The sequence below is a fragment of the Ostrea edulis genome, chromosome 10, assembly GCF_947568905.1.
Source record: "Ostrea edulis chromosome 10, xbOstEdul1.1, whole genome shotgun sequence".
Taxonomy (NCBI): domain Eukaryota; kingdom Metazoa; phylum Mollusca; class Bivalvia; order Ostreida; family Ostreidae; genus Ostrea; species Ostrea edulis.
Genome location: NC_079173.1, coordinates 3,245,366 through 3,270,748, shown reverse-complemented (window position 1 = coordinate 3,270,748; position 25,383 = coordinate 3,245,366). Strand labels below are relative to the sequence as shown.

General features: G+C 34.0%; 1 protein-coding gene and 1 long non-coding RNA gene across 29 annotated transcripts in view; one reads left to right on the top strand and one right to left on the bottom strand.

Annotated features, from left to right (window-relative positions):
• Nucleotides 1-25,383, bottom strand: part of LOC125666552 (leucine-rich repeat-containing protein 15-like) — a 412,115-nt gene that overhangs the window by 234,806 nt on the left and 151,926 nt on the right. The gene's annotated exons all lie outside the window — the stretch shown is intronic.
• On the top strand, nt 5,773-25,284 carry LOC130050877 (uncharacterized). Its single transcript, XR_008799256.1, has 4 exons — nt 5,773-6,162; nt 23,334-23,468; nt 23,646-23,765; nt 24,774-25,284. It is a non-coding gene; the product is annotated as an uncharacterized LOC130050877 (long non-coding RNA).

Here is a 25,383-nt window from a genome sequence, read left to right as displayed (position 1 = left end):
AGCTTATAAATATGCAGAACAAGAAGATTTAATATTCCTCTTCTGCATATGTATAAGCTAAATTCCAATATCATGAATTTCATAGCCCATAGAGCTATAGTGATACTTATAATTTTTTTAAAATTTGATTAATACTCAGGTAACCAATAAAGTATGTGGACCCCTTGTTAATTTATGAGTATTACCACTATTAATAGTTCTTGAATACAGCATAAACACATGTATACAGACTGTATCAAAATATAAGATCCTTTAGGCCAATTCAACTTAATTAGTAGATTATCATCAAGGGTCATTGAGAAGTATGGGGCAGGTGGGAGGATTTCATTTCTTAATTTTTATTTTCTTAGAAATATATCAATGACAAACGGGTTTTTGTCAACAGAAGTGCATAATTTAATGCCAGATATACCAATCTATGGTTATTTCACATATGATTTTTGAGGGGCTGGCGGGGATGGTAATCTATCAATTAAGTAATTAATTAATTGGTGTGATTACTATTCTAGCATCATGAATGATCTTGTACATGTAAATACAGGTAAAAGAAAGTTTAATCAAATTGAATTAGGTATGTACTGTATGAAAATGTGAAAAATAAGATGAACTTTTCAATCTTTGTTCAACACATTTTTTAGAACTTGAAGATCAGAAGATGCATTCCATGAATCTTATACAATATAGAAGACAAAAGAGAGATCTTGAGATTAGAAAAAAAGACCTGCGAGTTTTACAGTCAATGAACACACCTCATTCCACAAATTCATTCTGATTCAGTAAACTGGTAGTCTATTCTTCTAAGGACACACCATGACTTAGTTAAGATACAGTTTTGGTGTCAGAAGACTAATGTAGCTAAACTATTGCAAAATTAACAGGTTATAACTCCTGCAAGAGTCTCATCTAAGCCTACTGATTAAGGATTCATTACTAAACATTTGAAAAAAAATCACTATTATAATGATTTAAAAAAGATGAGTGTGTTGTTTGGATAACATTGTGATACATGTTTGTTGAATAATAAACTTTGCAAAAATGTGTTGTTCTGTGTTAATATTATGAATTTACTAATTACTGGTATGTCAACATAGATTACAATAACACTGAACAAACTTGAATAAATTTTAAAGCTTCATGCAGTTACATGTAGAAAAGTGAGAAAGTTTCCTAGTTTACTTTCGGAAGGTCAGTGATCTCTTACCAGGTACATTGTATCTTTGTTCTCTCTTCCACCAACAAAAAAATCAAAAAAATCTGGGCGCCACCAGATAACTGAACAATTGCTGAGTGTGGCAGATGACATCAATAAATCGATCAATCAATCAATTAATTAAAAATGTACTCTATGCAACGGTGTCCCCCAATATCTTGAATCTTAAAGGTCAGCATATACTAAGCAGTACAATGAACAATTTATTGGTGTCTGCCCAATATCTTGAGAAGACGTTTTTTATAGTGATGCTATTTCATGCGTGGGTTGGTCACTGGTTATAGAGCCTTTTGGTGATTTTCAGTTCAAAATGACACCTTGGAAGTGCAGTGATGTACTGAATGCATTTGATGTCAACTAGAAGGGTACATTATGCAATTTCTGTATGCTCAAACTTCAGAGAAAATGGAAACTTTCCACCTTTAACCAATCACCAGTTTTATGAAATATAATAAAGAAGCAAACATTCACACATTGACAGCTTGACCGTGCCCTTGATGCATGACACTGGTAATCCCTTGCTATGACTGTGGTAGTATAAAACTTAACACAAGTATACAGATGGCATAGCTGAAGAGATATGTATGTTTGCAAACATTTCTTGTTATGGTATCCATGTGCTTAATTCTTTATCTAGACATTGATAATAGTTTACATGGCAATACAATACATGTCGTATTGCCCGTTTATGGAAATGACTGCAAAATCTACTTGGTGTTTACGGAGGGGGGGGGGTCCTACTGGATTACAGTTTATGTTTACGTGTTTTTATCACTTTAACTATTTTTATTAATGTGTTAAACCTCTCCATGTTTATTTTTGAAATATCTTTTACTCATATTGGTAATTTTGACTGAAAATGATGTAGGTTTGTATTATTTATCATTAGTATGAATTTTTGGCAAAATGCCGAAATCTACAGTAGTCATGCTACAATAGATCAATTACACTACGTTTCACCATTAATCTTTTTATATATATTAAGAGTCTATGATATGGACGTGCTTCGATGACAGTTGATTATCCTGTATGTATTTTCCAAATTATCTAAATTCATCAACGAAATCCAACAAAAATCACTTTTATAATACATTGGTACAGTGGTCAGTAACACACTCTTTACCTTAGGTGGATATAAATATCATAAATAAGGGGAAATTTTATGGGAAATGGAGAATTGTGGAGATAATTTTATTTTTTTTTTATTTTGTTCTATACCACAAGAACAAAACATTGGTAAAATGGGTTGAATTTTTCAGTTCAATTACCCCTCATAGACTGCTTTCGGTTTCCATGGCAACGGATGGTACACATTTGGTGGTGGGGTTAACATTATGTAAGATGGTGCAATTAAAGTTAATATTGTTAACATCAAAGAAATCCGTGGCATTGAGCGGTCAGACCCTATCTGATTTTTTATTTTTTACATAGAATTAATCTTAAAACAACGCACAGGGGAGAAGACCATGCGTGTATATGTTCAACGCGTCGCATACAGGATGTCAAATGTGTAATGTCTCTACCCCCAGGGCATGTAATCTGCTTATCAGCGTATAATTACTTATACCCAACAAATTTTATCAGTAATTAAACTAGGGTGCTTTTTTAATTCCTTCCTCAAGTGCTGACTTTCTCGCTTACAATTTACTAATTTCTTTTATTACGGTACATATAAATGTCAGCATCATCAAAATTACTATCTAATTGCATGTTCAATCAAAATGTATCATACTTTGTAGAGTAAGGCCGCACATATACGACAGGAGTGGCGTATACCGCAAAACTACGTTTACCTATATCCTGATTACGTAAACGGAGTTATCCGCAGTCAAAATTAGTGTGCCAAGAACGGCTTAACAACCGGTATGAAACACGTCAGACAGCATTTGACCCAATACGAGGTTGTATTGACGAACTAGATCGTCATAATGACCATATAATTTGCGAAATGTTAACTTCAATCGAGACTGTTGAAACCCCTGTACCATCAACTTGTTTGGCAGTAGCTTACCTCGATTTAAAAACTGACTATACGCAGAACAAGCTCTGGCATATCGAATCAGCTGAGATATATAAACACCATATGCAATGATAATGGAATATTGCTACATAAATATGGGAAGTTGACAATGGAGAAACTCAAATCATTCCGTTTGTCATACAATTGAGTTATCAGTTTTTATGAAGTTGCTTTTGCTGTTCCACGGGTAAAACGTGTGCTGATCGATATTTGGGGCGTTGACGCAGATAGGAAGTGTAACATTTATACACATACACATAACAGTTTCTTCACACTCAGTTATGTTAAATAGTACTCTCTCTCCCTCCCTCCCCCCCCCCTCTCTCTCTCTCTCTCTCTCTCTCTCTCTCTCTCTCTCTCTCTCTCTCTCTTTCTCTCTCTCTCTTTCTCTCTCTCAAATTCTATAAAGATTAGTTGGTATACGGACAGAAAGTCACAGAACAAAAAGTCACAGGACAAAAAGTCACAAAATCCATAGGACAAAAAGTCACAGGACAAAAATCACAATGATGATCAGATAGGATAAAAAGTCACAATACAAAAAGTCACAGGACAAAACGTCACTGGACAAAAAGTCACAAAATCGGTAGGAAAAGTCACAAAAATGACTTAACAAATGAGATCCCATATATACCTTTAAGTTAAGAATAAAAGGTGGTATCCAAATGCTCACTAAACAACAGACAATTCTTACAGTGTATGGGAGGTAAAAGGGAATGCATGTCATAATTCTTATTAGTGTTTTATTTTGCCACGTTTAGCACTTTCAGTTCATCATTAGATAATAAGAAAGGAAAAATCATTAACTTGTTTATATAGCAATTATTATGTGACAGTTCACTTACTTCTTGTTTTGACAATAATCTGGAGTGAAAGGAAGCCAACATTAATTCCGCTATCAGATTTTGTGTTGACAAGCATTAATATGTAGTATACTAAACCAAATGATCATGCAGCTTATTTTTATCTCAATAAAAAATCTCTCTTTTTAAAAATCAAAATAACATTTTACAATAAATATGATAAAAGGAAAAACAATTTTATAATTATTATCAAAATCTCATTGGAAATATCAATTTTGGATACATATTTTCTAAAACTTTACACAAAAAAACCCCAGACATATATTCAAATAAATATCAAAAATCAATATTTTTTATTTCCTTATGAACTGCGACTTTTTGTCCTGTGAAATTTTGTTCTACTTTCATAAAATTTTTAATTGTGACTTTTTGTCTTATTTTCTTATAAAATTGTGGCTTTTCGTCCTCTGACATTTTGTCCTACTTTCATAAAATTTCTTATTGTGACTTTTTGTCCATGGCCTTTTTGTGACTTTTTGTCCGTGACTTTTTGTCCTGTGATTTTCTGTCCATGGTCATTTTGTCCGTGACTTTTTCTCCTTTTTGTCCTACATTAGAATTTGCTGATGCAAGGTTTTCCTTAACTACTTTGGTATAAAGTAATGCTATCCATGTTTTGTTTTTAAATATTTGTACAAATACATTGTATAGAATTAAATACGCGAAAATAATTCATGAAACCACCAATATGTGATTGATACTGACAGGGATAATCAATTTCCTTGAAGTAGCTGTTGCCGTTTTACGGGTAAAGCGTATATATATATGCACTTGTATATGGTCATCTTCTGACATTGGTATATGGTAATCTACCCTTATATTGAATGCATGGTTCAATGAAGTTAACATGAGAAGTTTTTGTAAAATGTGTTTTTACAACCGATGCATGCACATGTATATGACAATGATATATCTATAGTTTGATGAACAAGCTATCTGTTTTTAGTTTATGATCAGTATATTTTTTTTTACGTTAACAGGAGATGACTGGCGTTTGTTGATGGCATTAATGATCTACAGATGAGACCGCGGCGAGGATAGCGGAACCGCGGGGGTAGCGCAGGATAGGCAGGGTTACCTGATGTATACTGCGGTAGCTTTATCCCGCGGGGGAGCTCGGAAAATACGGGATCCGCATTGGCCGTACTGTAGGCACCCGATCCCACCTCTGGTGTGTCCAGGGGTCGGTGTTTGTCCAACTATATATTTTCGTATTGCTTATAGGATTTATGAGATTGATCACTGTTCATTATGTTTACCTTTCATACAGAGGGTTAATATAGTATATGTCCCTTACACAAAAATGCATGTAATAACGTTTTCACATTGAAACCTTCTTCATAATATATTTTCCTTAATTTCTCTTAAAGTGTAGATATTAATCAGTTACCACACATTAAATACGAGTCATTTAAGAAATGAAACTTATAATTCTTTGTTTGATGCATGTATCAAACGAAATATTGGACGGAAAACTTCATCAATGCGCGTAGCACATTGGTGAAAAAGTTTTCCGTCCAATGTTTCGTTTCATATATGCATCTAACAAAGAATTATAAGTTTTATTTCTTATCATCTAATTATGTTTTTAAGATAGAAAAATAAATAGTTTCTCTCATCAAAAAGCTTGAATTAACGTTTCTGAAATGGCGCGTAGGAATGCATATAGGCAAGAATGAAAACAAAAACAAAACGGCATGACTGTGAGTTCAGGTCAGGAACAGTTACTGTGCATATTTAAATGGATTATACGCCAAATTAAATGTGCAGTGGTTAAAAGCTGAATTAAATATACAGGAAGATAACAAGCGGTGACTGGATTTATGCTGCATCGTGTTGGAGGAGACGTTGAACACTGGTTATGTCGTTGGAATGGTGGAATGCAATTCGGCTCCATTTCAATATCGAGAAAAACGTTCAAAAGGCACTCGTTGACTGAGCCCTATATAACGCAGTTCAATTTCATTGATATTTACCAGATCAGAAGTCGCCACTTCCTCCGTCATGTTATCGATCTCGTAAAGCAGACGATTCATACCGGGAACTCGTGAATCTGTCTACTTCTACCAGTAAGTGGTCTACGTTATCAAATATTGACTATTCTGCCACGTCATTGCCTATGTATGTTGTTTCTTTAAATTAATTTGTATTTATTCATATCTTTAGTTGTGCTAATTTTTGATAGCAATGAAAAACAAAACTCAAACAAAGGCATTTCGTTATATACAATGCTTGTGTGGAAAATCCCGTTCTATAAATAACGCTAAAATTAGAACGGGTAAGACGCATTCCAGAGAAAAGTAGTCCCGCGTGCTTAGTGCAGATGAACTCCGAACGAAATTCTGACAGAGAAATCAAACGAATTGTTCAACTAATCAGCATCGTTTATAAGTCATCACTTTAAAAGTTATTAAATGATATAGATATACTTGCAGATGCTGTAAATTTACTAACGTATGGAATATCCCATCCGGTAATACTGTTATTTTATTGTTGTGCAAGTATCTGAATGTTAAAGACATATCTTGATTAATCTGAATTCATGAACACTTGTTAGAATGCATTTCTATGAATAAACTTTGAAAGTCATCACCCCAATAACATCTATTTTATCATTATAAAACCTATAATTTCGTTTGGGGGGATTACAAGCAAGTTAAATACTTATTATATATTTGTACACAGCAAAATTTGAATCTGATATTTTCTCAGTCGTGTATTGCTTATATGGTTTAATAGAGTAATTTGGACTACACATACACGTACATATTTGGAATCAATCTAAGTAAAAGTATATCCTTTGATCATATGTAACGATATACATGAGAAGATCAAAGGATCTAATTTTAATTAGATTGGATCCAGAATAGATATTATGATCGTGGTTTCAAAGATTTGAAGACTCGTTTTATGTGCTCCTGTTTTTAAGCGCTACCAATGCAATAGACCTGTGCGATAGAGATCGGGTTAATAAATACTACATATTCATCTTAGTTGATTGATTGTTTGTTTTAGTCTCGTTCAGAATTGTTCGCTCATATTGAGACGTCACCATCTGCAGGTGAAGTACGACACATTTAGATTATGCTTAGCGCTCAGGGCCGTAGCAGTGAGGGCTCCTTAGCATGTTAAAGCCTTCTGCGACAGGGCATTTCCGCTCTTAAGGTCATATCCGAAAGCTCCGTGAACCTCACTTGTAAATGTCTAACATTTAAAAAACGAGCAGTCATTACCGATGTTAACGTCTGGGGTTTAAGGGGGCGAAGACATGAACGGAAGAGAAATTCACAAACTCTTGGTTACGATTGAATGAATCTTCTTTAACATCCTTCTCGACAGTTGTTCACTCAGGAGACGTCACCAATAGCGGTGAAAAGTTTCAAATTTTGGTTTATGCTTGGCGTTAACAGCAATTGAACAGTGAGTTGTCTTTAGCGTGTCACATCTTCTTTGACACGGGACATCCGTTTGAAGGGTCATCTTCGAGGACCCATGACATTTGCACCTGATATCAAGCGTTTGGCGATGGAACTTTCACTTTTGCCTGTTGTAACGACTTAGGTCGGTCGCAGGTGGGATTCCAACCCCGACCTTCCGCATGCGGGGTGAACGTTACATCTCTAGACCATCGCAGCGGTCCCCAGTTTACGAAGCGAAACATTGACACTGAACTATCATGACCGGTACTATTATAATTGAGACACTATGCTAATGAAAGATGGTTCGTTGTAAACGTTGACTTATTATTTGAGGATATATTCTTCGAGGACCCATGACATTTCCACCTGATATCAAGCGTTTGGTGATGGAACTTTCACTTTTGCATGTTATAACGACTGTCGCCACCGGGATTCCCACCCTGAACTTCCGCATGCGGGGCGAATGTTCTACCTCCAGACTTTCACGGCAGTCCCCAATGTTTCAAGAGTTTGTCTAAGAGAAAGCCATACAACATATGATGGAAGCAAGGTTGTCGGATCAACAACATATTTTGAGTGCAATATAATATACTTTGGCATATCTTTTTCGGGAATATATTCAATGGATAGGAATTTGCAGCCATGTTACTAAAATTAGCACTTGTTCTGACAAATGATAAAATTATGTATATTTTACCCTTTCTATTCAAAATTCTGACAGATTATTGAAAATGGATTTTTAAATATTGGCATAATTTGTAAAACAACTGGATATACACATTTATATTGTTTAGTGGGATTCTAATATTTTACTTTCCTTTAAGTGCACAAATACCACAAATTTGCTACGATTCTAGATTTTGGTAAATTGCAGAAAATGATCACTTTCGAATCCACCAGTAGTCAAAAGGTAATGCTTTGATTTATTCAAAATTACTTTCATCTTATAAAGAAAAAATGTATTTACCATATATCAAAAATCTATCTTTGGACTCTCGATTATAGTAAATATATCAATACGTCAAGTTGAGTATTTTTTCCTTGTTTTAGAGTTTTCATTCTGGTAGCCACCTCAGCATGTTTGCCATGCTTAGTCCCTGTTATCTTATTAAGTCTTATAGAACTGTATGATTTCACATCATATGACCAGAAGTGTGTATCAATCAGTTTTTGTTGCCATGGGTCCTAGTTGGCATGGTGATAGATTGCAAACTTTGCAAAAAATAACGGTTTTTAATTTGCATTGTATGAATAGTTGTATTTTAACAAAATTGATATAAATATACTTTTCGGTTGAGCATCACTGAAGAGACATTATTTGTCGAAATGCGCATCTGCTGCATCAAAATTGGTACCTGTATAAGTTTTACATTTTAAAACACAGTTTTTAAAAAACAAATTCCATGCCAATTTATATTATATTCTAGAGAATTAGATATACCAAAAGCAATTGGATCACATTTCTTCACAGATTTGCGCTTACTATGGATACGATAAGGATAAGTTTATTTCTAAAATCTGAATGGATATTGAAAACATTCTGAAATAATCAAATCCAGTCGCAAATGCTAAGCCAGAAAACAATATGAATTTTGACCATTTGTAAAGTTTCAATATTGGTATTCTAAAACAAATACCATGGTTGCCATAGTGACATTTAGACTAATTTAAAGACTGATGTGCTTTACGTTCAAATGTAAAACTTGTGTGAAGACAGAACGTAATAAATATCCAGAATATAAATATACCCCAAATCTTGATCCTTTCCTCGGGACAGTTAAAAATTCATACGCAGTTATCAGGTACAATATATTAGATAACAAGAGGTTCATGGGCCACATCACTCACCTGTGCCACCTTGGCTCATATTTAAAGATGTTTGCTAGATATTCGCTTGTAAAACTTTGATCCCTATTGTGGTCACAACCTACTCCCGACTGGAGGGGGGGGGGGGGGCATGCTTTTTAATTATTGAATCTGAACTATGTCAGGAAGCGTTTATGTAAATGTAAACTGTTCTTTTCTGTCCCAGCGATTTTTCAGAAAAAGATTTTTAATGATTTTCCAATATATTTAAATGTCAGACATTTCGACACAAAGACATTTCGGACCATTGACATTTCATCCCGTTGACACTTCGGCCCAAACGTTTCGGCCAAAAAAATTGGACACTTCGGTCCAAATTTTTGAGACACTTCGGCCCAAAGACATTTCGGCCCAAGGCACTTCGGCCCTCATGTTTTTGGTATGAGACATTTCGGTCCACATTTTTCATTTTGCTAACATCACCCATTTTATTGCGTTTCCAAAACATTGACACTTCGGCTCAATAACACTTCGGCCCAAATGTTTAATAATGGTCATTGGTTTCCTCCAGCCTTGCAGAGGGGTTTTAAGAAACTAACTGGGTCATATAAGGCAGTGCTCCAAGCGTTCAGAGGGTGTTTGGCGTGGGTTGACCTGTCTATGGAATCAGAACACGTGAGACCGCGCTATACATGGGTGTTTCACGTGGTGGATTCAGCAACTATTTTGGGGGTTCTACATAGCTCTATCCTTGGACGAATTTGACTTCAGTCTCTTTGTCACTCCAGGTTTCCTTTTAGCTCTTACAAGTTATATTGTTATTTCGGATTTCCAAAATTTTGGCTTGAACATCACTGAAGAAACATTATTTGTCGAAATCCGCGTCTGGTGCATCAAAATTGGCACCGTATAAGTTTTACATGTAGCGTATTATTCTACATTCTAAATCCATGCGAATGGATTCGAGGCAGCCATATTCAATACCGGAAATTAATAATTATAAACTGATATTGAGAGGAGATGGGTGGTAACGGTAAATGCTCTAAGATAGTGAATGATGTTGTTTAAATCATAACATAATCAATTATGTTGACTATATCTAAATACAGAAATATCCTGTGTACTAACACTCCACTCCTAACACCGTTACACGTACATATGAAATCTAGCTTATGATAAGTTAACTGACAGTAATCACATAAAATATACCGAAGATGAAAGTCAGATGATAACAATAACGTCCGAATTCGCACAAAATGAAAGATCTTCGTTTGCAATATTTGGAAATATAATTGAACTGAAATGTATTATTCATACTAGACCCGACTGGTATAGTATGTCCTGTCTGTAAACAAATTCCTAACACGTACAGTGTAGGCGGAGAGACCCCTTAGTTGGTACTCATCACCAGCGCGGAAGGTGAGGGAGGGTGGCAAATTCTTGATAGAAGACACCGCCAAAAAACCCAAAAAATAACCTTAACACAACCCAAAGCTCAAAACATGTAATGATAAGAAAAATAATGGGGGGGGGGGGGGTCCAAGGATTTAATTCATCAGTTCCATCCATTTAAATTGTTTATTGATTGCCATGAAACCAGAAAAGAATAGAGGGGGGGGGGCTAATTTAGGTGAAGCGATTTAATCGAAATAATCTTCGGTTTCCCTGTCAGATAAATGATTTTTCCGTTTTTTTACCAGGTAAATTTCTCATGATGAACAAAGTAGTGACGATCTTACCTACATCAATTACTTTAAAACTACACTAGCCTATACATATATGTAATACCATCAGAGTAAAATGTTTAGATCTTTATTATTGACACAATAGTGAGAGGTGTATAGTTTTATCTGTTGAATCGTAACCTATGATTAAACATCGAGTATGTCATATTGCATTGAACATTGAAGAAGAAAGGATATCGAACAAACTGTTACAGTATACATTCTGAATTGAGAGCACTTTATGCTTTTTTATTTCACAATTTTGTTAGTTTGTTAGTTTGTTCTGTCCTTATTACTTTGTGCACATATGTAAACTAATAACTTTTTTTTCATCAACCATGGTGGTACATACAATTTGGAAATTTGGGAGGGGGTGTAGTAGATCCTCACAAGCTCCATCTAGACTGAACATAGCTGTATATTTTCTTTGATTTCCTCCATATAACATCTAAGCGTTATCAATTAATGTATGGAGTTTTGGCACACTTTTTTCCCCCTATAATAGTTCTAAAACGTCATTGTTATTTCGGATTTCAAACATTTCGGTTGGGCATCACTGAAGAGACATTATTTGTCGAAATGCGCATCTGGTGCATCAAAATTACTTTATCAAGGAACGAATGCTTTCAATTCATCAATGACAAAATGCCTGACCACTAGTACTACATGAAAGGTAACGAACAGGTTGCACTATTACAGGACGAAGTAACGGATACCGTTTAAAACATACCAATATTTAGAAATTTCTTGATTATATTCATAGAAACTGTTATATCTTTCACTGATGAAAGGCGAAGATAACGAACATTGTTCAAGCTCATAACTCCTATAAGCAATACAAAATATATAGTTGGAAAAACACGGACCCTGGTAACACCAGAGGTGGGGCCAGGTCCCTAAGAGGAATAAGCATCCCCTGTCGACCGGTCACACCCACCGTGAGCCATATATCCTGATCAGGTAAACGGAGTTATCTGTAGTTAAAATTAGTGTGCCAAAACCGCCCTAACAATCCGCCTAAAACACGTCAGACAACATTTGACCCAATGATAAGTTGATTGATGAAATAGATCGTTAGAACAACATAAATATAATGTACAAAATCTCAAATCCCATTGCAAGTTGTAACCATAATATTCTATAATATTGCTATCATTTTGTACCTTCTACGCATGAAAAGTGCATCAAGGGGGGGGGGGGGCAATTCCAGCAACAGGTCTATTTCATTAAAAGACATACTTTTTCATAAAACGAAAATAGATCACTGGGATATATTTATTAGAAAATGTTAAATCTATAAATAAACTTAAATTTGCAAACAATTTATGCATCTAATATCACACATTTTAAACTTTTAAACCTTCCAAAGATAATTTCAAATGCTTAAAAATATTTATGTTTGTCAGTTTATGAATTTTGATTGCAAATGAACGGCCAAAAGTCCAAAATACATTTTTTAAATATATAACTATTTATTTAACGTCTCCATAACGAACTCCAAAGTGTCTTGCTACGATATGTTGTGCCCTTCCAGCTTTAGGTATCCCAACAGCACGATTACGTTGTTTTTCGCTGGGTCGTGGCATAACAGAAGGGTAAATTTTGTCAAAACTAAAGTGTTTTCTTTAACGAATAGTGTTCAAACAAACCTTTTACACTTTTTACTCCAAGCAGTATTGACCAGTAAAACTGGTTCGTACGAACACTTCAATAAACAACATGTGTTCACTAACCATGAAAAAGTCCATACATCTGAGTCGGGTACTATCCGAAATTGTTCAAAAACAAAACCTTTACCGATTGTTTAGATTTTATAAATATAAACAATATATATATAAAAGTTATACTATATTTCATAATGCACAGTTTCTTTTTTCCGCTAGTATATTTAGTTAGACTGAAATATTCTACTTCCGTTTAAGTGCACAAAGGTCACAAAGTTGACACGATTCCAGGTTTTGGTAAATTGCGTAAAATGATCACTTTTGAATCAGCTAGTAATAAAAAAGTAACGCTTTGATTTATTCAAAATTACTTTTATCTGATAGAGAAGTCCATGTATCTTGCATATAGACGATATATCAAAAATCTGTCTTTGGATTCTCCATTATAGTAAATATATTAATATATAAATGTACTTCAAGTTGGGCATTTTCCACCAACTTTTACAGCTTTCATTCTGGTAGCCACTTAAACATGTTTGCCATGTTTGGTCCCTGTTATCTTTTTAAGTCTCATACACAGGTGCTAAGCTAGTTTTGGGCCCGAACTCGGTGATAACATAAATATAGAAAGGGATCTAACTCTGACCAAGATAAAAATCTAACCACTCGCTTCAAATGCCTAAAAAATCTTAAACTAGGCACGTTATGCGTAATTTGTCGTTTTCGTTACATATATTACTGTTTTAACTACTAGCATGGCAAATTTCAAGTAACAGGTTCTTAAAATAACAAAGATATACGTGATTGTTCTCTCGATTTCAATTGTTTATTTTTACTTGGACATTTACTGGTCATGGTCACGGAGTCGTTTCTTGCCTATGACAGCAGCGAAAATCAGACTAGTGTGGAATATTTTGGACCTGTCAATTACAATTTCACATCAATTATACGCTACTTAAATTTTCATACTTTAATAATATTCTTCGTGTAAACGTTACACGACTTATTTTTCTTCAGCAGCATCAACTGTTGACAAGATTTGCCATTTTAATGAAAATACTAAATACCCGATAGACTTAAAATTTCAAATACCTTAAAACTAATCAAAACGATATTCTTGTGATATTGCAAATACAGAAGGAAATTTAACATTTTTTTTTTTTTAGCTTTTTGAATTTTTCGTTTTTGTTTATTATATTTCATTTAGATTATTTTTAGCAATTTTCCCCTTCTGTAAGGTTTTCGACATTTCGGGTGTTTAGGGTTTTGATTAAAGGGAAGGATAGCAAGATGACATATTTTTTTATCCTGACTAATCTAAGATGATTTCAATTTGTTTTCAACTTTATCAAAATTTATCTAAAATGATGGACATTTTGTAAATAAATGAGGGTGTGTGTAATCAACTTAATTTTCATTTAGTTCGTTTTTGTGGTGTTGTATGTAAATGGTTTGTTTATGCATATAAGGTGTTTCCGTAGTGTGAGTGTTGGTCGATAACGCCATTTTAGTAGACCGGTTTGGTCAGGCAGAGTAGCGGCTGTTTGTAAAGCGTGCGGCGACGTTTTCATGTTGTCCAGCAGGGATCTTTTCTTGGAGAATTCCAGAAGTTCGTCTGTATAATAGGTAGCCAGATAGACAAACATTTTACTGCGTGGTCATCGGTTTCCTCCAGCCCTGCAGAGGGGTTTTAAGAAACCAACTGGGTCATATAAGGCAGTACTCCAAGCGTTCAGAGGGTGCTCGGCGTGGGTTTACCTGTCTATGGAATCAGAACACGTGAGACCGCGCTATACATGGGTGTTTCACGTGGTGGATTCAGCAAATATTTTGGGGGTCTAGTGTTTGCATCGGATTGAAATCGGCGTTACCCAGTATCATTGTCCAGTGGGAGAGTCCAAGACTGCAAGTGGAGGGGTTGTTATCGCTGTATTTTGTATGGAGGCCTGGTTGTGCCAAGTGTGATGTGGAGTTCAATTTCATTGTGCTGAGGAGCCAAACTTTCATTTTGAGTTTCAGTAAATTAACATTTTAACAAAAAGGAATTTAATACATGTTGTATTTACAAAACGTAATTTACTACCGTTTAACTTTTTGTGTAGTTAACGGAATGTGTTGCTGTTTGAACCATTTTGTAATACATTTATTACCAGTTATATTTTCAGCCTAGCCTGACATATCTGTGGTATTGACTATCAAATTGTCTTGACAGTTATATGTTATGATCAATTATATGTCAATATTGCCAGGTTTATTGTATCAATTTATATGGCTTTTGTCGGTGAGAGAGTGGGTGTGTGACTGAGAAAGTATGATTACTTTGTGTTCTTCAAAAATCTTTATAGTTTTTGTTTTCTTAATGCTAAATAAATTTTCTTTTGATTTATTCTACGATGAATCACTTTCTCTATTGCCTAAGCAAAATCCAAAAGAACTTCTTTACAACCACCTTGGCTCATATTTAAAGATTTTTCCTCTATATTTGCATGTAAAACTTTGATCCCTATTGTGACCCCAACCTACTCCAGGTGGCATGATTATTGCTAAATTGAATCTGCACTATGTCAAGTAGCTTTCATGTAAATGTAAACTTTTCTGGCCCAGTGATTTTTCTTCAGAAGATTTTTAATGATTTTCCCAATATATTTGTATGTAAACATTTGATCCCCTACTGTGGTTTCATCTTACCTCCGGGAACCATGGTTTTTTTTTTTTATAAATGTGAATCTGCACTATGTCAGGGAGCTTTCATGCAAATGTAATCTTCTTTGGACCAATGGTTCTTAAGGAGAATTTCAAAATATGTTTTTCTATTTCTCAGTTATGTAAAACTTTGATCCCCTATTGTGGCCCCATTCAAACCCTAGGAGTCATGCGTTATGTCAGGGAACTTTCATGTAAATGTCAGCTTTTTTGGCTCAGTGGTTCTTGAGAAGAATATTATTCAAGATTTACCGTATGTGTAAAATTTTGACCCCATATTGTCGCGTTGTCTCTATGTAAAACTTTGACACCCTATTTTGGCCCTATCTTACCCCCATATTCCGTGATCTTAACATAAATGAATCTGCACTATGTCAGGAAGTTTCATATAAAACATATACACCGTTACACGTACATATGAAATATAGCTTATGATAAGTTAACTGACAGTAATCACATAAATTGCATCAAAAATGATAGTCAGATGATAATAATAACGCCCAAATCCGCACAAAATGAAAGTCCACTTGTAATAATTGGAAATATAATTTGTATTGAAATGTGTTAATTATATCTTACCCGACTGGTATAGTATGTCCTGTCTGTAAACAAACTTCCTAACACGTACAACGTAGGTGGAGAGGCCCCATAGTTGCCACTCATCACCAGGGAGGAGGGTATGGGTGGGTGAAATTTCTTTTATAGAACACCCTCAAAATAACCTTAACACAACCCAAAGCTCAAAACATTTAATAATAATAATAATAAGAGAGAGGTCGAATAATAATAATAATAGAGAGGTCGAAGAATTTAATTCTTCAGTTCATCTTCGATCCATTTAAATTGTTTATTGATTGTCATCAAAGGAGTAGAGGGGGGGGGGAACTGTTAGCTAAAGAGACTTGATCGAAATAATTTTCGATTTCCCTGTCAGATAAATAATTTTTCCAATGTTCTCATGGTCAATTGCTCATGATGAACAAAGTATTGAGGATCCAAACTCTACCCACATCAATGACTTTAAGAAACTACATTAGCATATACATATATGTAATACCATCAGAGTACAATATTTAGATCTATGTTGTTGGCAAACTAGTGAAAGATGTAAATTCTTATCTGTTGAACTTTAACCTATGATTAAACATCGAGTATGTCATATTGTTACATTGAGCAATGTAGAAGTGAGGATATCAAGCAAACTGTTACAGTATACATTCTTATTTGAGAACACTTTATGCATTTTTATTTCACAATTTTGCTATTTTGTTATGTCCTCATTAATTGGTGCACATATGCAAACTAATAACTAATTGTTTTTCATCAATCACGATGGTACATACATTTTGCAAATTCAGGAGGGGACGGGGCTGCACTGGATCCTCACATGTTCTATCTGGACTGAATATAAATGCATATTTTCTTTGATTTCCTCCATATACCTTTTAAGCGTTCTCAAGTAATGCATGGATTATCAAGGAAAGAACGCTTTCAATTTTATCAATGACGAAATGCCTGGCCACTAGTGCCCGTCTAGTTTACAGTATAACAGGACGAAGTATCGTATACTTTTTAAGCCATACCAATATTTAGAAAATTCTGGATTACAGTCATAGATACTGTTATGTATTTCACTGATATCACAAAAACATGATGTACAAATCCTCAGATCCCATTTCAAATTATAATCATATAATTCCATAATATCACATTCATTTTGTACCTTCTACGTATGAAAAGAGCATTAAGGAGGAGGTAATTCTAGCAATAGGTATATTTCATTAACAGACCCCCTTTTTCATTAAAAAATATTAGATTATTTGGATTTATTTATTAGAAAATGTTAAGTCTATAAATAAACTTCAATTTTCAAAGAATTTATGCATCTTATATCGCAAATTTTAAAATTTTAATATTTCAAATGATTATTTCAAATGCTTAAATATGTGATGCGCCACCAGAAAACCAGGCTTAATGAGTTTTTGCAACAAAATGAGATTTTAACATTTTTAGATAGGTTTTGTATCAATAAATAAAAATATGAAATATTTCAGTGAAATTCCTTATATTTATTGAGTTATGACATTGCAAAGTTGATACCTTCCTCCTTAATATATTGCATTACGTTTATGTAACGTTACGTGCGTAATATTTTTATAACGTTTACTATTTTTTAAGAACAGAAATCACTATAACAATAGAAAATATTCACTTCTGCAATAAAGTCATATTCATAACAACAAATTAATTAATAACAGTCGGTGAGTAATATTTTCATATCTTATGTAGTCTAATTAATATTGGGACAAAAGTGCAGAAAGGTAATTAATTATTGAATTTTAAATTTACTTAAGTTTTGGCTACATATTATTTCCTCTGGTACTTTTCTGATGATACCTGACTGACTCATGGTAATTCTAGCGTATTTCAACGAATCTTGTCATCAAATACAAAGGAAATTTTTACTAAATCTTATTCCCACCGATTGATTGCATCAGTAAGGGTGTTGTTATAACGCGGAATGGAAAACGAAACGGGACGAAAACAAAAATAAATATGTATTGGGAAGAATTCAATACGCAGCTATGTTAAGGCTTCCCAGAGTTTGAAATGCGTTAAAAACATACATTGGATTGCGAGGTCGGTTTTTGGTTTTCACTTGTAATTTATATACTTAAGTACATACAATTTATATAGAATGTTTTCTCGACTATATATTAGCATATCTGATATGATATCACATGACTTCGTTGATCACGTGACGGTCATTAAGAATTGTTTTAAGTGTTTCACATAAAGCGCTTCAGCGCAGCTCATTTAACAATTACTTTTAATTTTTTGTTTGATAAATGAACTCACTGTATCCTTGTGTACCCAAAATGTGCTTGGAATAAATGGTAGTATTACTTGCGTACAAAATGCACGTATTTCATGAAGAGTTCAACTTACCGACACACTTACCTACACATTTGAGGGTAATCTGTATTCAAACAAAGCCATCACACATTTAACCAAGCAAGACTCGGGTAGAGAACAAACTCCTCTTACGATTTCCGCAATAAATCTCAAATGAATCCTCATAAATTACCTGCGCTAGACTCTTTTATAAACACATCATAAATTCTACCTCTTATCACTGGTATAAAACAGAGTAGATTTCAAAAGTATATTTTTCGAAAGCAGTGTGAACACGCTGAATTTCAATCAAGGGTAATTAAACAAACTATTTTAAAATATTCGGACATATAAGATATTAAAATACAATTCAGACACGTGGATTTTGCAATAGGGTTCTGATATCTTATAGGCACTTTGAAATAAGGTCTAAAGTTTTTGACACTCTCCCCGTCATAACAGCTCAAGTTTGCAGATACTTGACGTCATTTTCCATTATGACGTCATTTATTGGTAGTTCAGAGAAGTAAAGGCATAAAGTGCTCTGTGATATTCTATAAGGGAATCCTTAACCTACCCGCGTATAACGATTTTTTTTTACTATCATAACTACGCACGGGTCTTGCTACATTGAATGGTTGTAGTAATGAAATATGTTTGAAAATCATAACCAGCCTTGATTGAAGAGAATGAGTTAATGCGAATTGAAATTATTTTCTGTTTTTTTTTACACCAATGCATGTATATAAAAAAAAAAACCCAGCTGACTCATGGATATCATTGCCCTCTCTACTGCATGTACCTTCTTTAATTTTCAGGTTAAAATTAATGAGGAAAAATATTTGATATGATATATTTTGAATATTTTCTAGTTTGTGTCTTATTGTGCAATCATGTATATATAGTCTTCATTCGCTGTATCCCCCCCCCTCCTTGCAAGAAAGAGATGAAGAAGAAATGGAAGAAAATATTAAACCAAGTTATGATTGGAAAGACATGTAATATCTATGAAAAGATTAAAAAAAAACTGATTTTCTTAATCAACTTAGGCCATTGAAAATTGGGAATTTTTGCATGAAATTTTCTGATTAAAAACTCAGTTTACCTACTCAGGATATAGGGCTCACGGAGGGCGTGACTGGTTGACAGGGTATGCTTACTCCTTCTAGGCATCTGATCCGGTGTCCAGGGGTCCGTGTTTGCCAACTATATATTTTGTATTGCTTATAGGATTATGAAATTGATCACTGTTCGTTATTTTCACCTTTCATATTGTTGTTGAACGAGTATCTTAGGACACATTGCATGTTTCTAAACTTTTTAATTTTTCAACAAAACTAACTTTTATCATGCCTATAGTTGCTTTAAATGTGTTTTAAATGAAACATTTCTGTAGTTTTCGAGTTTGAAACCGACACTTAGATTTAAATCCATATTGTGGCTAATTATCGCAATGTTTCGGCGAATGAACTATCAGAATTAATTACTATAAGCATAAGAAGGACATAATGCATATAACGCATACCTTGGAAACATATGCATGTAATGTGTCCTGTAATCGATTTAAATATAAATATAAATGAAGTTAATTTCATGTACAGTGCATGTTCATTCGACTAACATCTCTAATTCTTGATCCGTTGAATTCAGGAATTTATAACTCGCTCAATTCAGTACTAGGTAAATAAGATTTAAGCTTTCAATACCACTCTCGTGATATTGTATTGCATGTACTGTTCATAATACAAATTGTTAATCATAAATGAAACTATTGAAATATAACAATTCAAACAGAAACTAAAAACACCCATGTCTTATTTTTCTGTTTCTGTTAAAGGAGGGGGTGGGTTTTCAATTTTTCTTTTTTCAGTTTCAAATACGAAATTGGTTCAAATGTGTAGGTCAAAGTATTAAGCTCACTTCTCTCCCTCCCACTGCAGTCAAACTTAACACTTTTTCTGTAATTGAATTAATAAAACATGGAGACAGAGAATCCTTAGCAGTGATTATCCTGTTGTCTATACAAGGTGAAGATAACGAACAGTGATCAATCACATAACTCCTATAAGCAATACAAAATAGATAGGTGGGCAAACACGGACCCCTGGATACACCAGAGGTGGGATCAGGTGCCTAGGAGGAGGAAGCATCCCCTGTTGACCGGTCACACCCGCCGTGAACCCTATATCCTGATCAGGTAAACGGAGTTATCTGCAGTCAAAAGCAGTGTGCCAAGAACGGCTTAACAATCGGTATGAAACACGTCAGACAGCATTCGACCCAATGCGAGGTTGTATCGACGAACTAGATCGTTATAACGACCATAGAATTTGCGAAATGCTGACTTCAATCGAGACTGTTGAAATTCATGTACCATCAACTTCTTTGTCAGTAGGTTACCTCGATTTAAAAACTGACTATACCCAGAACAAGCTCTTGCATATCGAATCGGTTGAGATATATAAACACCATATGTAGGTGATAATGGAATATTGCTACATAAATATGGGAAGTTAACGATGGAGAAGCTGAAATCATCCCGTTTGTCATACAGTTGAGTTGTCAGTTTGCCGTTAATGTCTACTTTCAATACAATATCTAAGTATGTTTTTCCTCTTTCATTGATGCCAACATCTGTGCGCAAGAACGATTAATGTTTGTGCTAAGAGCATTTACATCCTCCAAAACAAAACACACATGCATATGTATAATATTTTGTCGTTTTTTTTTTTCAAAAGCGGATTCATGGTCAATTTTTGAAAGAGTTGATATGTTTGCCATATGTATAATTTATTTTCTGATATCAACTGTGTCATTCATGATTTATGTAACGATGCTTTCATTACGACAAAAACGATCCAACATGTCTAAACTGTTTTGTTTTCATCTCATGATTTAGTTCATAACCAACCCAATAACTGTATTGATTTGTGGAAATGAGTGTGCTTTTTTTTTTAAATTTCAACGACTTTGTATTTGTTTTCACACTTTGTTTTCGTAAATCCTAGTATTGATTAATTAGCAGTTAAAAAGACAACAAAATTGTACTTGAGATTATGGCATATATACTCCGACCAAATGTGCATTAGTGGGTGCTGATTATTAGTTTGTTATTTTTCTCTTTTTTATCCTCTTAATAAATCAGACTTAGTGTTGACAATGAAAAGTTCTTTGTGCCTGCAATATATTTTATTCGGACTTTGACTAAGGTGACAGGATGTAATTCATCTACCATTCCTTAATGCTGGTGATATTTATATATCTACAAAGCTGACAGAAACGTTTTCATAAAAAAAATCGGTTAAAAGCACACTTTTTAAAAATTGCTTTCTCTAACTCTTAAACTTCTTATACAGTGCAATTTTTGGCTTCAATGACCACTTTTAATGCATATTTCTAAATCATCTTAATATTTTACTCTGTTGATTTATAATAATCTACATAGTGCTCTACACACCCTCCCCCTAAAAAACAACTTTAGCTAATTTGCTAGTTTCAATGCATATAATCCTGAACTCTTTTGTTACTTGTATACTCGAAATATCAGATCACAAGAGACAACATTAAAATGATGGACCGCAGTGAAATGACGATTGATGTCCGCAACAGGTTGTGGGAGTTATACATAATTTTTTATATTTATTAATCAGGCATGGTTTAAATCAAAACCTATGTTTTAAAGTGGAGTTGTAATATGTTTCCAAATTCATAAAATATGCATGAAAATCATTACCATTGCTAAACTATATGGGGATCAATTCACTTTATGTTTTACTTAACATAATCACAATGAATGTAGTTTTCTCGATATCCTTGTATAACTAATGAAACATTAAAGCTCTATCCACTTGCACAGAAACATATACAACAAAAATAATGATCCTATTGATAAACTATGTGCATAAATTTGTAGATCATGCCATGATGGTTAGAACAAAAATTCAAGTCATGACATTTCATTCCATATTCCGCATCGCGTGTCCACAACACCCGCGAAGTTGCTACTTTCGTTTTCCACAAGTCCGACTAAACAAGAAAAACAACTTTTAAAGTAATTTTTAAATGTATGTATTATGCATTTAAGTCATAGAATAACTGTGTATAGTATGTGTCCATGGCAAAAGTCTACGAAACATGAATGCTATAACGTGCATAAGTAGGCCGACATTTTATCTCACTACATTGTGCAGTACTACAGTCAGTCTTTTACCGATATGATTTTTATGAGTCTTTGACTTTATACTATTTTTACAAGTTTGCATTAAAAAATTTAAAAGTGCAATATCAATCATTTCATATTACCAAACGAAACAAAGAATGCAGCTCGGTATAGCACATAATGATAATCAACAACGTGAAAAAACCCAGCAAAACAACGTAATGTTTTACATTTCTTTTAACGTCCTTTTCTCAATTATGACGTAAAACTCAACAAGCCTGCTTTTGTCGTGGCGGCTCACATATATCTTTTTTTGTCAGTTTATGAATTTTAATTGCAAATGAACGGTCTACAATACATTTTTTTTTTAAATATTTTCCAGACAAGGATTTGATATTTAAGTATTATGCAGTTTTAAAGTTATATAAAGGTTACTTTTGCAGCAACACCTATTTTAAAATTGACAATATAAGACAATATGAAGAAGTTTGACAAAATGCAAAATTAAAGGCTCAATGAAATTTCTATATGGATACTTACGATATCCAACATGATTTCTCCATAAGTGGGTCAGATGGAAATATCTTTAAAAATCAATTCTTTTCATAATTCTTCAGAATTGATTTGCATTTTCGAAAAACTAAAGCACTGATATTTAGGGATTTTTTCCTGTGTTCAACATATAAATACAGAATGCACTCACTAAACATAGAAACGACCTATCAATAAATTGACCTCAACTTATAATTATTGCAACCATATAATCAAATGATATAAATGATTAGAAGTGATATTTATGACCCCCATTTCCTTCAATTTTATGTTTGCATGGTTTTCTCGTAGATAAGCTCTTAACATTTTCTGTTCTAGTATTCTCCAGGATGAAAGACGAAGAAAACGAGCAGTGACCAATACCATAACTCGTATAAGTAATACAAAAACATTGGGCAAACACGGACCCCTGGATATACCAGAGGTGTTATCAGGAGCCTAGTAGATATTGTGGTAATAAGCATGATATGTGTCCTCTACAAAATTAGGTTTGGACTTTTCCATCTTGAGATTAGATTGAATAGAACGCTTGTTATTCATTTCTTTACTTCTTTCAAAATAAAAAAGTATGATCAATCTGAACATTTCTGATATCCATAAGTGGTAAATAAGTGTGCTTGTTCACTTTAGGTACATTGATTCGTTTTGACAAAGAAGAAAATGAAGTAAATTATTCTGTAAGACAACTAAAGTACGCGACATCCAAGGTGAAAACAGGGTTTAGGAGAAATAAATCCATTGCCGATATTGGTAAGAAAATAACAAAATATCTAAACCGAGACCTATGAAAAGGAAGAAAACGAGCAGTGATGTCATAACTCCTATAAGGAATACCAAATAAAGAGTAAGGCAAACATGAACCCATGGATATACCAAACGTGGGATCAGATGCCAAGGTGGCGTATGCATCCTCTGTTGACCCGCCACACAGGCCATGAGCACTATATCTTGATCAGGTAAACGGAGTAATCCATAGTGAAAATTAGTGTCCAAGAACGGCTTCATAATCTGTAAGGATCTCGTCGGACAGCATTTGACCAAATTATAGGTTGTATTGACAGACTAAATCATTACAATGACAATAAAATTTGCAAAATGCTAACTGTAAAGGGACTGTTGGAACCCCTCTATCATAACCCATTTAATAACGGAATAAAATTTGAAATGCCTTCTGTTGAACTGGTAGTATAAACGCTTGATTTTAGCATATTAGATCCTGATCTTAAGATAGGATAGGTATAGAAGGAAGACGTTTATTAAAGAACCTAGATTTGGTATCATTATACCTCCTTTATAGCATATATTTGATATATTCATTTCATTTGTAGACATTCAAATCCTATAACGAGCGTTGACCAATCTCAAATAAAAATTCGAAATTAAGGGATGAACAAACACGTAATTTCATCCAGGAAAAGCAAGATGTAACATTTTTAAACATACGCATTCTCTCTTAAATTGTCGTGCATGATCTATAATCATAACGAGAAATACAGATTAAGGACGTGTTTCGTGCCGATTGTTAGGTCGTTCTTGGCGTACTAATTTTAGCTACGAGTACCCCTGTTTGCCTGATCGGGATATAGCGGTGGTGGGGTAACTGGCCGACAGGGGATGCTTACTCCTCCTAGCCAGTTGATCTCACATTTATTGTGTCCAGAGGTCCGTGTTTGCCCAACTATGTATTTTGAATTGCTTATAGGAGTTATGAGATTCATCACTGTCCGTACCTATTATGTTGTTGTTATTGTATTTTAGGCAACCAATCTGTGATCTTCCATGATGTTTTGGTGGAAAGAAATTCATTCGGAGGTCATTGCGTCCTCGTAGCGGTTTGAGAACAAAATGAACACTTTTTAGCAGTTGTAACTAATGTACGCTTCTTTGTTGACTTCATCGGTGTAATAATTTTATCATGCAATATGCGTAATTACGCCGCTATTTTTAGATAAGTGTCTGATCAACTCTAGTCTTGCAGATTTCAACACATCCACTTTACCTCGAATTTCCTCATCAAGTTTTAGAATACGAAATAAAAAATCATTAACACAGAATTTAAAAGCGTAACCACTGCTGTCCATGCAAATTTCATTTAATAAAATCTTATCAACTTTACTTGCTTCTATAAACAGGGATCTGTAGCCTCTTTTGTTCATTATTACTTGTAAACAAACGCCGCATGTGTTAGTTGTTTTAATTGTGGGTGCAGACATTAAAATATCAGAAATTTCTTCTTGTAACTGATTGGTCAAAGAAATGATGAAGATGTCTTGATTGATATGAATTCATGAACACTGACTGAAAACAACCACATTTTGTGATTGATAAATTTAATACCAATTGTATGTAGTAAAGTTCCTGTTTTTCA